Below are 13,244 nucleotides of genomic sequence, written 5' to 3'. Positions count from 1 at the left end.
GCTTCGGCGATAATTTGTGTTTGCAAATACGAGGTTGGTTTGATATGTCAGTGGACTTGGAAACCTTTCTTGAGGTAATATCAAATGCAACTCTGCTGATTTTAGTTAATGCTGTTAATATGCTTAGCTGATTGTTTGAAAGGGAATCTCGATAGATTAATGTTTTCCGATAAATGTAGCAACACTACACAAGTTTTAAATCAACCTCGAATGATTGTTGGATTTTCTGCGAAGTGCTTTCATGGCAGAAATATATTGTAATTAACTTCTGGAATCCATTGTATATGATATGGAAACGTCTCTTCTTGAAAGAATCGAAGTAATAAATGTGTTTTCCCAAACGGTCTTAGCATTTTTAGATAATATAAGCTACACTTATGCATATCCTCGATTGTGCCACAGTGCAACGCAATTTGGGTTACTTAAAGAGATTTATTACTTAAGTCAATACCTTGTTTGAATATCTTGAGGAATTCTTTTATGAGGTGGATAAGAAGTGAATATATGAATATCTACACCCAAAACAAATTTATTATTATCACTACTTTATTATAAACATCACTAATTTATCAAGCCACCCTTGTAAATTCATATTCATATTTACATATATACATATTTATTTGCTTGTACTCTTCTAATTGCCGTTATAATATCTCAGTTCACATGTATGACTATTCGCCCTTAATATTCTCTTAAAGGATAAAGATAAAGTTGCTACTTGTGGTGAAAGTGGCCGAGCACAGAAGGAGGGCTTGACATTCAGCGGAATAAATACTCGCTAATTTCGTATTTAAATGTAATCAAGTTTAAGTCTGAGAAGGTTATTAAATAAGAATTACATTTTTTAATGCATGCATAGTTCTTGCTATGATTTGCTAAGTGCATTTCTAGATAATATGGAGTATAAGTATTATGCTGGCAGTCGTAATGGCCTACCTATTGTCCCAATGTCACATTTTTCATGGTCATTTTGAATAAATATTTCGTTACATATGAAAATACAAGGAAGTACATATGCACATACATATTTTGTATTATCGTACAATAATAAGTACAATTCTTAGTGTCTGGCTTGAAAATAGTATATATACAAGGTATTCTGTATTAACTATTGTATAGTGGACTTTTTCACTTATTGTGTTAGTATTCGTAATCGATTGAGCAATGTATCATTCTCCACTTAGCCGTGGCTTTAGAAACGAATTTATATGCAGTCGGATATACGATTGCTGGTATAGACGATAACCAAGAAAAATACATCAAATGACTTTCTGATCCTAATTAGACAACTTTTGTAATTTACTGATCACGATATTGATATTCGTACCTCTGTCCTTAAATAGGATCATCAAAGGTTAGACAGGATAGCAATCGAAGTCTGTCCTTAAATAGGATCATCAAGGACAGGATAGCAATCGAGGTCTGTTCTACTTGTAGTTAGGGACATGTTACTGTTAGGAACGTACGATTCGGCCACAATTGAACTCGATCAGACCCAGCCTTAGAAGACTAAATTTTTGAAATTCAACCCAAAAATGCTTCGATTTTATACGCCTTGGCGGGTGCTTGTTCGTAGAACAATTCTTTGTAAATAGTATCAGTTCTAGCAGAAAATGAATATTTGTTAATTTTAAATCAGTTAAAATGGAATAATTAAATTAGTTTCGGCCGAAAGTATGCGACAATTTTACGCATTAGTGTTCGTTGAATGGTATCAAAATATACTAAATATCCATCAAATTGTATCTACCAAATATTTTAAATTGCAATTTTTTTTAAATAAACAATTACAATATATTATATATATATATTCAGAAGTTAAACTCTAAAAGCAAAAGTAATTAAATTTAATTAGAAATTCAATTACGTATTTGTAACTGCCTCCAAAATCATCTAATGACTAACTAAATCATACTGATTTTCAAATTACACTTTGTCTTTCTTCTTTCCCCGCTACCGCACTCTCACGTCACTTTATCATATCATCTATCCATGCGGCGTATCTCACATCTTTCAATACATATCACTTCACATATTAGTATATTATTTATATCCTCTGTTATTTGTGTAGCTATAGAATTCAATAAATTAGAAACTCATACTGAAATCATCAAATCAACACACAACAACAACAAAGCATGCCACCCCAAAAACCGAATCGAAATCACAAAAAACGCGAAGAAGAAAGCACAGACTAAAGTAGGAAATCACCTCGAAACATTAACGGCCCACCTCAAAGAACACGCTTTCGTCAGCGCTGTGACAATGAATGTCAGTGGCGTGGGTGACGGTCGGTGTCGGTTGGCGGTGGACGAGAGTGGGAGTGGGTGTGGGTAATGTACCTGAAAGCGTAAAAGCATGCAATTGTTGCCTCCGTTTGTTGCCACGCCACCAATCATGCCAAAGTAATGCGGCGTGCTGTCGTGATGTGGGTGTTTTCCTGTCTGGCAGGCGTTGAACGTACCAACTAATAAAGCCTGACACGTGGCATCAACAATGAAACGCATTAAAGTCGATTACAATATGAAGTTCCTTAGTGGCATACATCCTGCATTCACTTTTCCGCCTTTTTGTTGCTGTTTTCACATTTTTTAGATAGATACGCTATCGACTCGTCGCCACTGCTCGCATTTGGGTGGGTGTGGGTGTGGATGTGTATCGGTTAATGTCTCCATATCTTAGATATTCTAAAATGCTTACATAAATGTTGTTAACGAATGTTCTCACTCAATCAGATTTTTTATATGACTTTGGCGCCAACAATTGTTAGTAAATGTTTTTAGTATGTATATATGTAAACCTGTTCCTCTGCGGTCGAAAGACAGGACTATGTCACGGCAATGCGGTTCAGTTATTGTACATTGATTTTTGTATTGAAAATGGATTTTTACTGGTTTCATGATGAGTGAAAGATGATGATCGGCAGAGTCCGATTGTATTCCAACTCGGCAATTTATTTTACTATGTTAAGTTTGGCTACAACTTTGCTTCCGCCGTTTTCCAATAGATGTCTCCCGAGTCAAGCACTGGTCGATTAAATCGATTTTTTTTTTATATCGATCTTGGACATTTGTGTCAACATTAAGATGAGATCTGTTTGCATCACAAACTTATTCTCAACTGTCAAAATGTCACTTATTGAGCCGAATTTTCGACATTTGCAGGAATATCTGTAGGGTCAAGCACTGGTCGATTAAATCGATTTTTTTATATCGATCTTGGTCATTTGTGTCAACATTAACCCAACAAAATATTTGTAGAGATCTGTTTGCATCCCAAACTTATTCTCATCTGAAAATGTCACTTTTGTGAGCCGAATTCTCGACATTTTGCTTTTCTTTTTTAATTCCAAGAAAAGTGCGACTGAAGCTCATCGAATGCTTTCGGATACGTACGGTAAGCCTGTTCTAAGTGAAAAAAGCCTTAAATTTACAAAAAAACGGCGGAAGCAAAGAAAAAAAATTGACACCTAAAATCGAGACATTTGGAACTCTATTAAAGTGATCGACCCATCCCTCAAAAGCATTTAATGAGAGTCTATTTTCTTATTTGGGGTAGTTCCTATTACTTAGCTGGTTTATAAGCTCTAACCTTATGTCCTTATAAAACTTTCGGGTCTTACTGATGAAGATTCATGCGATCCCATGTATGCCATCAGTAGGGATTGGGCTTCTGTTAAGTAAGTAAAAAGTAACAAACAATTCGCTGGACTTAACTTAAGTTCCGATTAAAATTGCTTATGACCACTCCTACCATAGTGGATTTTGTACGGATCCCGAAAAATTACTAATTGGAGCACCGAAGATTCAGGTTAGCGCCTTTTGAAATGTTCATTATCCTTATCAAGAGATTTATGCTTATTAATTCAATTCTCATTTTCTCAATGTTGTCATATCGGAAAGGAGAAAGACTTTCAGTTAGACTTTTACTTATATATTTATAAAGTAATTCCAATATTCAGCGGAATAGTATGGTGGTAATAAACAAAAATTGCAACATAAAATTTGAAGAATTCAGTTGTTTTTTGTGAGAATTGATATTTCAACGTAAAACGCCTGAAACTATGCAACATTTATTGTTAGACACTCATTACATGTGACATTCTTAAATGGTTTGACTTGACTTTGCACTTGAATGCCTTCGAGTCACAGCCTCTCAGCTCGACTTTTCTGACTACCCAACTCTACACTCACTACAGGCATATGATTCTAAAATGTTTGTATGTGCCTGTATTGTATGTGTATGACTTCACCAACACCAACTCATAGAAAATTATGAAAATTATGATTTCCATTGACAATTTCAAGGCAGCAGTGAAAAACTCTAGAGCCGCAAGCTATCATATGGTAATTCGAAAGGCGGCAACACTACGCAGGACGATGCTAATGGCATCCATGGAGTTTGGCTATAAATATTATGTGGTTTTTATTCATCCAAAGCAACAAACTTTTGTTCATTTTTTTTTGCCATTTCGAAAGCAATCATGTTTAATTATCTATGCTGACAATCATAGCGTTTTTACACGCGTTCCTAACAAACACCAACACGAAAACACTTCGAAAGTCGAAGTCGGAATTGTGCTTAGAACGCCGCGTGAATTTGTTTTGTTTTTGTGCCGCTCCAAACGCTTCTCTCTTCACGCCACTTGGCGCACAATCGAAATGAGCAAAATGCAAAATTTACAAAAAAAGCCTAACGTGACCACGTGACAATGCATGCACTGAGCAGAAGTAATTAAATTAGAATTTTGAAAAGTATAAAGGAAGCGTGATTAACATGAGCCACACGCCGCGCTGCAATACAATTCGCTGACAGCTCGAGGAACTGTTGCTCATCTGCATATAAGCCCACTTATTTGAGTATGTATATATATTTATATATGTGTGTGTGTGCGAATGTACGAGTTGTGGGATATCCATTTCGATGTTTAATGCTGATTTATGCAGATTTCATTTGGCTGACACGCAGCGAGACTTTAAATAGGAAATGAGTATAGCGTTTTGTACAGCGGATCGTCGGCCTTGAGTGGTGAGTGTAGTCGGACTTATCACGAAATTTAAATAATGTAATAAACGAGCAATTTTTTTCTTTGTAATTTGTGATTAAAGTTCTGCTATTTACTTTCATTTGTTCCTTGATTGGGCACTCTTTTCCTCGAATCAAGCGTTTTCAGAAAGAATACTTTTACATTGTTGTTGTTGTTGTAACGGTTACCCAAACCTGCCTGAAACGGCAAGTCCAGACTAATTGTCATCGAAATCATCTAATGGGTGGCCCAGGAAACGAGCTGTTTCGATGGGGTCGGACCAGAGGGAAAGGGGTGTTAGATGATTAGGGATCATAATCCCATGTAGGGATTATCCCATGAAGGGATTATGATCCCTACGTTGTGTTGAGTATGTCAGGGTCTAATCTGGATAAACAGAAGTTTATCCTTCTACAGTAACCAGAACGAAGTTGCGCGGCGGTCACTATAGTTTCTCGAGGCAACTCGAGTTCTGTGTCTGCGATCAGTGATGTTGTATCTCCAAGTACGCCATTCACGGAGAGGGAGGGTTTTAGAATATTTTAACGTAGTTGGTAGTTGTCTGGGAATACTTCTAAAGAAATGTCTTAAATCGACCCTTAGATAGTTCTTCAGAGGTGAAACTTGAATTACAATATATTAACGAATCATGAATTTTTCTTTGTGCATCGTCGAATCGCCCTAATTCACACTTTTTTACGAAACTGGTAACACAGTGCCGAAATATCAATCAAAATGCAGTGGACCGATCCAACAAAGATCTTCAATGTTAACCTCTTTATCTTTAATGTTACTTTCAGTACTCCTCTCATGCTTCTTGACTTTTTTCACAGTTCTTAGAGAGTCTTACTAATGGTGGTAGTATTAATCAATCTCATCTTAGTAAATATTTTAATTTTTCCAAATCCAGTCAAAGTTCCGGATTTATACTTCATTCCCTTACCCTTTATGCTAGTACAGTTATCTGTACATATGTATTCCTGTTACTTCATGCAACCATTAAATCATTTGACTGGTAAACCAAGCAACTCAGCACTCATTAACGATTCATCAGTCATTATACTAATCACCAGAGACGCGCTGCATTTGTCGTCTTAACACTTTCACACCCTTTTACATCTACTATGCACCCTTCGCTTATACACGAGCATATAGATTATACATACATATATATGGTACTTTCATATGGATGTATGTATGTATGTTGGCTGTCACATTCTCACTTCATAATCTCTCTGCACACCCTCCTCCGTACAAAGAGTTCACTCATCTGCAGACACACACTTTTCACTTGCAATTGTCGTTGACAAAATTACTTAAAGATAATTAAATTTGAGTTCTTTTGTACTCAGTGGAGTTTAAAGAATTCAGAAAGCAGCTGAAGTTGCTTCAAAACTTGTGAAAATATTCCTTGAAACGATTTTTTCATACAAAACTTTCTTAAAGCTTTTTTGACTCTGAAGCTTTCACAACAATTTTTTGTAATTTTTTTTTCAAAGAATCAACGAAATTTTGTGGCTCATAAAGCTCGCATTATTTCATCTGGTATATTTTTTTTATGTAAACAAGTGGTCTCGCATAATCATTTACAACACAATCAGCGCTGTGACGCCCATCAAGCTCAGCTTTACACACTCCTCCTTCAACTGATGTAAATGTATGAGTGTGTTTGAATATTTTTACGCGTCCGTCCGTCCATTGTCATTTAAATTTAATTGAGTAGTCATCATTTGGCGTTGTTCACCGTTTTTGTCAGCTGATTATTCATGCAAACACACACTGACTCACATCACATACATACATTCATACTTGTCGTCGTTTATCACCAGGTACTTGTGCCATGGACCAGTCGTCGCTCCTCAATTACATGTTCATATCCGCATATTTCATTTTTCGGGGTGCTTTGTAATATTCACCACTCGAAAATTAATTTGCCTATGTTCACATTTTTGGTGTTTGCCCACAAATACGGATGAATGCTTGGCTGAGTGTTTAATATTTGTTTTGGGTACGCATCCATATTTGTTTGTAAGTACATAGGTTTGTAAATATGTACTTCTTAGTTGATTTGCATTTACGAATTTCATTGCTTTTATTTAACAACAATCCATAAAGTTTATTGACATGCAACAAGTCAGTTGGGAGATGGAAAGTGATGAGGGGGTGCGTACTAAAAATCTACAAAAATGTACTATTATATGTAAATATGTAATAATTGTTGTGTGATGAATACGAAATATTTGATGTAGGGTTAAATGAGTGCAATTTCAGATTTTATTAGATAAATAATAATAAAAAATTAAGGCAGTCTGCTTTACAGGCTTCAAAAAATCGATTTTTTGTTTTGTTTTAAATCTCTTCCAAAACTTTCCAAGAATATGTCTTTAAAATTCCAGAAGCCAATTCGACATATTTTCGAAGCTAGAGCAGTTTTAGGGGCCGAGCGTCGAGCAGGTGCGAATGCTCAGGCAGACCTTTAAAGCGAGTTTTCATTTTCAGAAGTTTTAGAAAACGGTGTCGGCGATAGCAAAAAGAATATAGTCCGATCGAAAAAAACCAAAATGATCTAGCTTCAGTATTAAATTATTTTCTATTTGAACTAAAAAAGTTGGACAATAGTATTATTTAAACTACTTGTTTTGCAACTTAAAGTAAATTTTTTTTCAAACTTCGAAAATTCGAAATTTTATAACTTCTTCGGTATTTTTTTAGTTCATAAAGAAAAGAAACTTATAAAAATTTAAAAAAAATTTGGTTCGACTCTTTCAGATGCATCGCACGACCTCCATCACCGGCACCGATTTACAAGTGCAGACTCCAGGCGCTCCAGAAAAATACTTACAACTTTGAAAAAATTTCAATATTTTTTAATAATAAATATTGTTTTTTAAGCCTAAAATATAGTACACTATCGTCTTAAAATTCCGTTTATCGCAATCATTTCCTTCCCTTTCAAAAAAAAAAATTGCTAAAAAAACGTTTTTTTTTCGGCATCTAAAGCAGACTACTGCCTTAAAATCACGTAATTAAAGGCTAAATTCGGCTTTGGAGGTTCGAAATTGATTGCAAGAGGAACTGTGCGTTTTGTAATAATTTTGGATATTTTCAAATCTGAAATCAAATATTTAATCAAAATCGTCTTCAAAACAAATATTAAAAACTTTGTTTGAAACTTCATGTTATCCGGCAATTTTTGATGTATCCAGGAACCGTCCCACAAATTACACTTCTCAACAAAACTGGTAATTTGCAAGTGATGTGCTAAGAGATCTGAGATAAAAAAAAATCACGTACCGATTATGTTCTAAAAATTGTTAGTTTCGTTCCTGTTGTCAGTAAATTCCACTACTGTAGATTTGAACCCAATAGCTCAGCATGGTTCTTGGACAAGTGGAGCTTACTAGGTCGTTAAATTCAGCTAGTTCGATTAAATGAGGTCCTTTTTTTCCTTGTTTTCAGGAGAATAGGTAGCGTCCATTTTTTCTGCATTGTTCAGTTCTCCTTCATTATCATATCCAAATCTTGACAACATACGTGAAGAGCCCCGATCTTGATCGCCAACAGCACAGCCGAAATATTTGCGATAAGCTATTTTTGTAATTGTTCTCTTCTGTGATTTAGGCATAAACTGGCCATATGTAGCAAATGTGTTAGGAAAATGTTACTAACATTTCGGATATACAACTCAAAATTAGCAGAAATGCCGTCAAAATGTCTGTAAACTAGTGTAATTAATGTAATTTATTTTTATAAGATTCAGGTAGTTAGAACTCACTCTTAAGCTGTTTCTAAAGTATTTGAAGTTATTTGATGATTTGCCTTAACTTTGTGCACAGTGACTTCTGCATAGAGGTAAGACAAATATGATAGTATCCTTCTGTGTGCACAATCTTTTAAATCATGTACTGGTACTCAGTAGAAGAAAGTAGAAGAAGTCAAATTGGCTTTCGGAAAGAAAAATAATATAGGGTTTGCTGGAAAAATTATTTTTCTATCCTCAGTATGGATATGTACTTGGGAACACCGGGCTCTATTTATAAAAGTATATAATTAGGCGTTCGAACATTGCAAACTTTGTCATATACTATAATAATATATATTACAATTCAAAGGGATTTGTAAATGATAATTTTGAATATTACAAATAATAATAAAAAATAAAATTAACAAAAATAACAATATAAATATAGTGAAAATATTATTTCAGATTATTATTTAACTAAACCGAAATATATGTGCATATTTAAATGTATGTGTATGTGGAAATATATTTGAGAAACAACCCTAACACAAAAATAGTAGGTAACCACTTTTCGACGCCTTCCACTACTTCGTTCGTCCACACATTGAATATCCTTTTTCATTTATGTTTATGTCCTTTCACATTAATTCTCAACCACTTTATCACTCAATGTGTTGATATACTTTGGTTTGAGCGGCGGAAAGCATACTTACCTGGCGTAGAGGTTATCCGTGATCATGAAGGCGGTTCCTCCGGAGCGAGACCTGATCATTGCACTACGATTGGGTTGACCTCTGCGATTATTCCTAATGTGAATAACTCGTGCGTGTAATTTTTGGTAGCCGGGAATGGCGTTCGCGCCGTCCCGACATTTTTGAATAAATACAAATTTAAATTAAGTTTCTTCAGTAATTCTCTAGTTATAGCACTCCTTCAAAAAGTAACGATACGATTTTACTACGCGTATTAGTTAATGTAAGAATTGCGATTAAGATTTTTTCTACAAAAAATATTAATAATATTCAAATAATATTATATAAATAATATAACATTATGTTAGAGTTTTGGGGTCTCTTCCGTAAATAGTTCTAAAACGAGAGACTACTATAAAAGGAAAATTTTTGAGTATATTAAATCATTGTCTGAAATTGACACAATCGCGTCTACTACATATTTACAAATGTATGGCGGAGCGTCAATAATATCAACAATGACAATATTATAAACGTCAACCGTAATGACATAGTGAACTTCAAATATTGGTTTTCTTATGTTGCTAATAAGAAAGAAAAGGAAGAAGAAGAAACATTGTAAAAGCCATTCCTAGTAACATTCCTATTGCATATAATAATACCAACAAGTGTTCGAGTGGATATCCTGCTGTCACAAAACCCAATAAAATATCCTAGCAAAACAAACATTGCAAAGCAAAAAAAAAAAAATAAGGAAAGAAATAGACTTGAACTCGTTCCGTGCAAACCTTGCAAACCAACTAACACATTCACAATACACATATAGTATATAGTAGCTATACAAACATGCGTAAATATGTAATTCAGCAAGGGCCTTTCAAAATAATTGCTAGCTGGAAACGGCAGTGGGATGTTGGAGCAAAAAAAAAGAAAAGAAAAAACTCAAACGAAATCAAATAAAATAAATTCACTCTGGTGGCAAAATGAGAAAACACACTGACACACATAAAAATACCACATTATAAATACAACTTCAATATATAAATTATATACATATGTCAGTATGTATGTGCTTGCAGTCTGCAAGTCTCCTGACAATTACAAATACACCCGCGCAAACCCCAACCGCATTACCGAAAACACCGAGCAGTGAAAGCGAATTCTCATCATTACCAGCAACAAATGAAAGAAATCAAATAAAGCCTTTCGCCAAAGCGTCGATTGAAAAAGAATATTATTAGAAAAACGCGTAGCGAAAAAATATATATTTAGCCTTAGTGTCACAAAGCTGAGCGCTAAAAGTCCCAAGGGTAACGCTAGAAAGCATTGTTTCGATTGAATGAAAGTTTTTGCAACACACCCAGTAGGGAATTTCTTAACTCCAAATTGTAATATAAATAATAATAATATTGCACAATATTTTAAAATGTTATTAACACGTTGGAATAGTCAAAAAGTAATGATAAGATAGCCATATCAAAAAAAAAAAAAAAAAAAAATACAGTGGAACTTCTATAACTCGAACTTAAAAAAATTTCATAAAAATTTGCTTCCATAACTCAAACGTCTATAACTCGAAGTTCTCCATAACTCGAACTCTTAAATTGGCAATAGAAGTCAAATTTTATACAAATTTCCTTCCATAAATCGAACTTTTCGACCAGGGCATAATACAAAATATAAAATTTTACCATCACCATTTTAAAAGAGTCTTTCTATATCTTATGGGGGCAAACAAAAAATATAATATTACACTTACAGAATTCATAAATCATGTAACAAAGGCATTAGATACAGACGTCAAGAGCCAAACAATAACAAAATGCAACGAGAAAAATAACAGAATACATGTTTTAATGTATTTAAATAAAACTTTTTGCGAAGTAAATATGCAAAACTGTGGGTAAATTTATATTTTACAGCTTTTTGAAAAATTTATGTTTTAATGAAAATTTCTGTAACTCGAAGTCTCTCTAACTCGAAGTTTTTTTGTGGATTATGGTGATTCGAGTTAGAGAAGTTCCACTATATTCATTACCTATGGATTTTACTATGGGTAATAGATGTTTTTGGTGTCGCTGAATCCGAATGCGAGTTCCATTTAACTCAATCAGAACAGAGTTTTGAGATAACCTCCGAAAACCAATATGGTGGACAGCGATTTTAAAATTCGTGATTATGAATCCGATGTCGGTTTTTCAAAATTCATTTTTTTTGTGTGGCTGTGTATTTAATATAATTTCATCAATTTAAAGAAATTCATAAGTTATTATATCAATTTTTGTAGTTTTTGCTTACAAATCAATTTTGGTTTAATTTCATTTTATTGCATTTTCACTTAGACAAGTTTCTGAAGCTGTGATCTTAGCGACCTGTGACGACCCCTACAATACTAAAGGGTGATTTTTTTGAGGTTAGGATTTTCATGCATTAGTATTTGACAGATCACGTGGGATTTCAGACATGGTGTCAAAGAGAAAGATGCTCAGTATGCTTTGACATTTCATCATGAATAGACTTACTAACGAGCAACGCTTGCAAATCATTGAATTTTATTACCAAAATCAGTGTTCGGTTCGAAATGTGTTTATCGACAAATTTTGTTCAGCGATGAGGCTCATTTCTGGTTGAATGGCTACGTAAATAAGCAAAATTGCCGCATTTGGGGTGAAGAGCAACCAGAAGCCGTTCAAGAACTGCCCATGCATCCCGAAAAATGCACTGTTTGGTGTGGTTTGTACGCTGGTGGAATCATTGGACCGTATTTTTTCAAAGATGCTGTTGGACGCAACGTTACGGTGAATGGCGATCGCTATCGTTCGATGCTAACAAACTTTTTGTTGCCAAAAATGGAAGAACTGAACTTGGTTGACATGTGGTTTCAACAAGATGGCGCTACATGCCACACAGCTCGCGATTCTATGGCCATTTTGAGGGAAAACTTCGGAGAACAATTCATCTCAAGAAATGGACCCGTAAGTTGGCCACCAAGATCATGCGATTTAACGCCTTTAGACTATTTTTTGTGGGGCTACGTCAAGTCTAAAGTCTACAGAAATAAGCCAGCAACTATTCCAGCTTTGGAAGACAACATTTCCGAAGAAATTCGGGCTATTCCGGCCGAAATGCTCGAAAAAGTTGCCCAAAATTGGACTTTCCGAATGGACCACCTAAGACGCAGCCGCGGTCAACATTTAAATGAAATTATCTTTAAAAAGTAAATGTCATGAACCAATCTAACGTTTCAAATAAAGAACCGATGAGATTTTGCAAATTTTATGCGTTTTTTTTTTTTAAAAAGTTATCAAGCTCGAATCCGATTCTAAGTTAAAATCCACATGTGACACACACACACATAGATATATGGATGTGTGTCTTTACAACTGCCATCTTTTGAAGTTTGAAAGCTTAACTCCTTCGATTTCGTATTTATATATGTATGCATACAAATATATTTTACCTTACAGACTGACATAATTTCAATCAGTTGTTGCATCGCCAACCGTCCAGCCGTTCACCTGACCTCGAGAGATTAAGCAAGTAACGGGTGATTTTTTTGAGGTTAGGATTTTCATGCATTAGTATTTGACAGATCACGTGGGATTTCAGACATGGTGTCAAAGAGAAAGATGCTCAGTATGCTTTGACATTTCATCATGAATAGACTTACTAACGAGCAACGCTTGCAAATCATTGAATTTTATTACCAAAATCAGTGTTCGGTTCGAAATGTGTTCGATGAGATGAGATGAGATGCGATGAGGCTCATTTCTGGTTGAATGGC

At 34.7% G+C, this 13,244-nt stretch overlaps 1 protein-coding gene and 1 non-coding gene across 2 annotated transcripts in view; both read left to right on the top strand.

Moving 5' to 3' along the window:
• LOC105218958 (protein Skeletor, isoforms B/C) overlaps positions 1-13,244 on the top strand; it is a 74,997-nt gene that overhangs the window by 44,269 nt on the left and 17,484 nt on the right. The window lies entirely within an intron of this gene.
• LOC114805250 (U1 spliceosomal RNA) lies at positions 9,474-9,638 on the top strand. Its single transcript, XR_003753307.2, has one exon. It is a non-coding gene; the product is annotated as a U1 spliceosomal RNA (small nuclear RNA).

This window comes from Zeugodacus cucurbitae, chromosome 2 (genome assembly GCF_028554725.1).
Source record: "Zeugodacus cucurbitae isolate PBARC_wt_2022May chromosome 2, idZeuCucr1.2, whole genome shotgun sequence".
NCBI lineage: Eukaryota > Metazoa > Arthropoda > Insecta > Diptera > Tephritidae > Zeugodacus > Zeugodacus cucurbitae.
The sequence above is the reverse complement of the archived record's forward strand: the minus strand, read 5'-3'. Positions and strand labels throughout refer to the sequence as shown.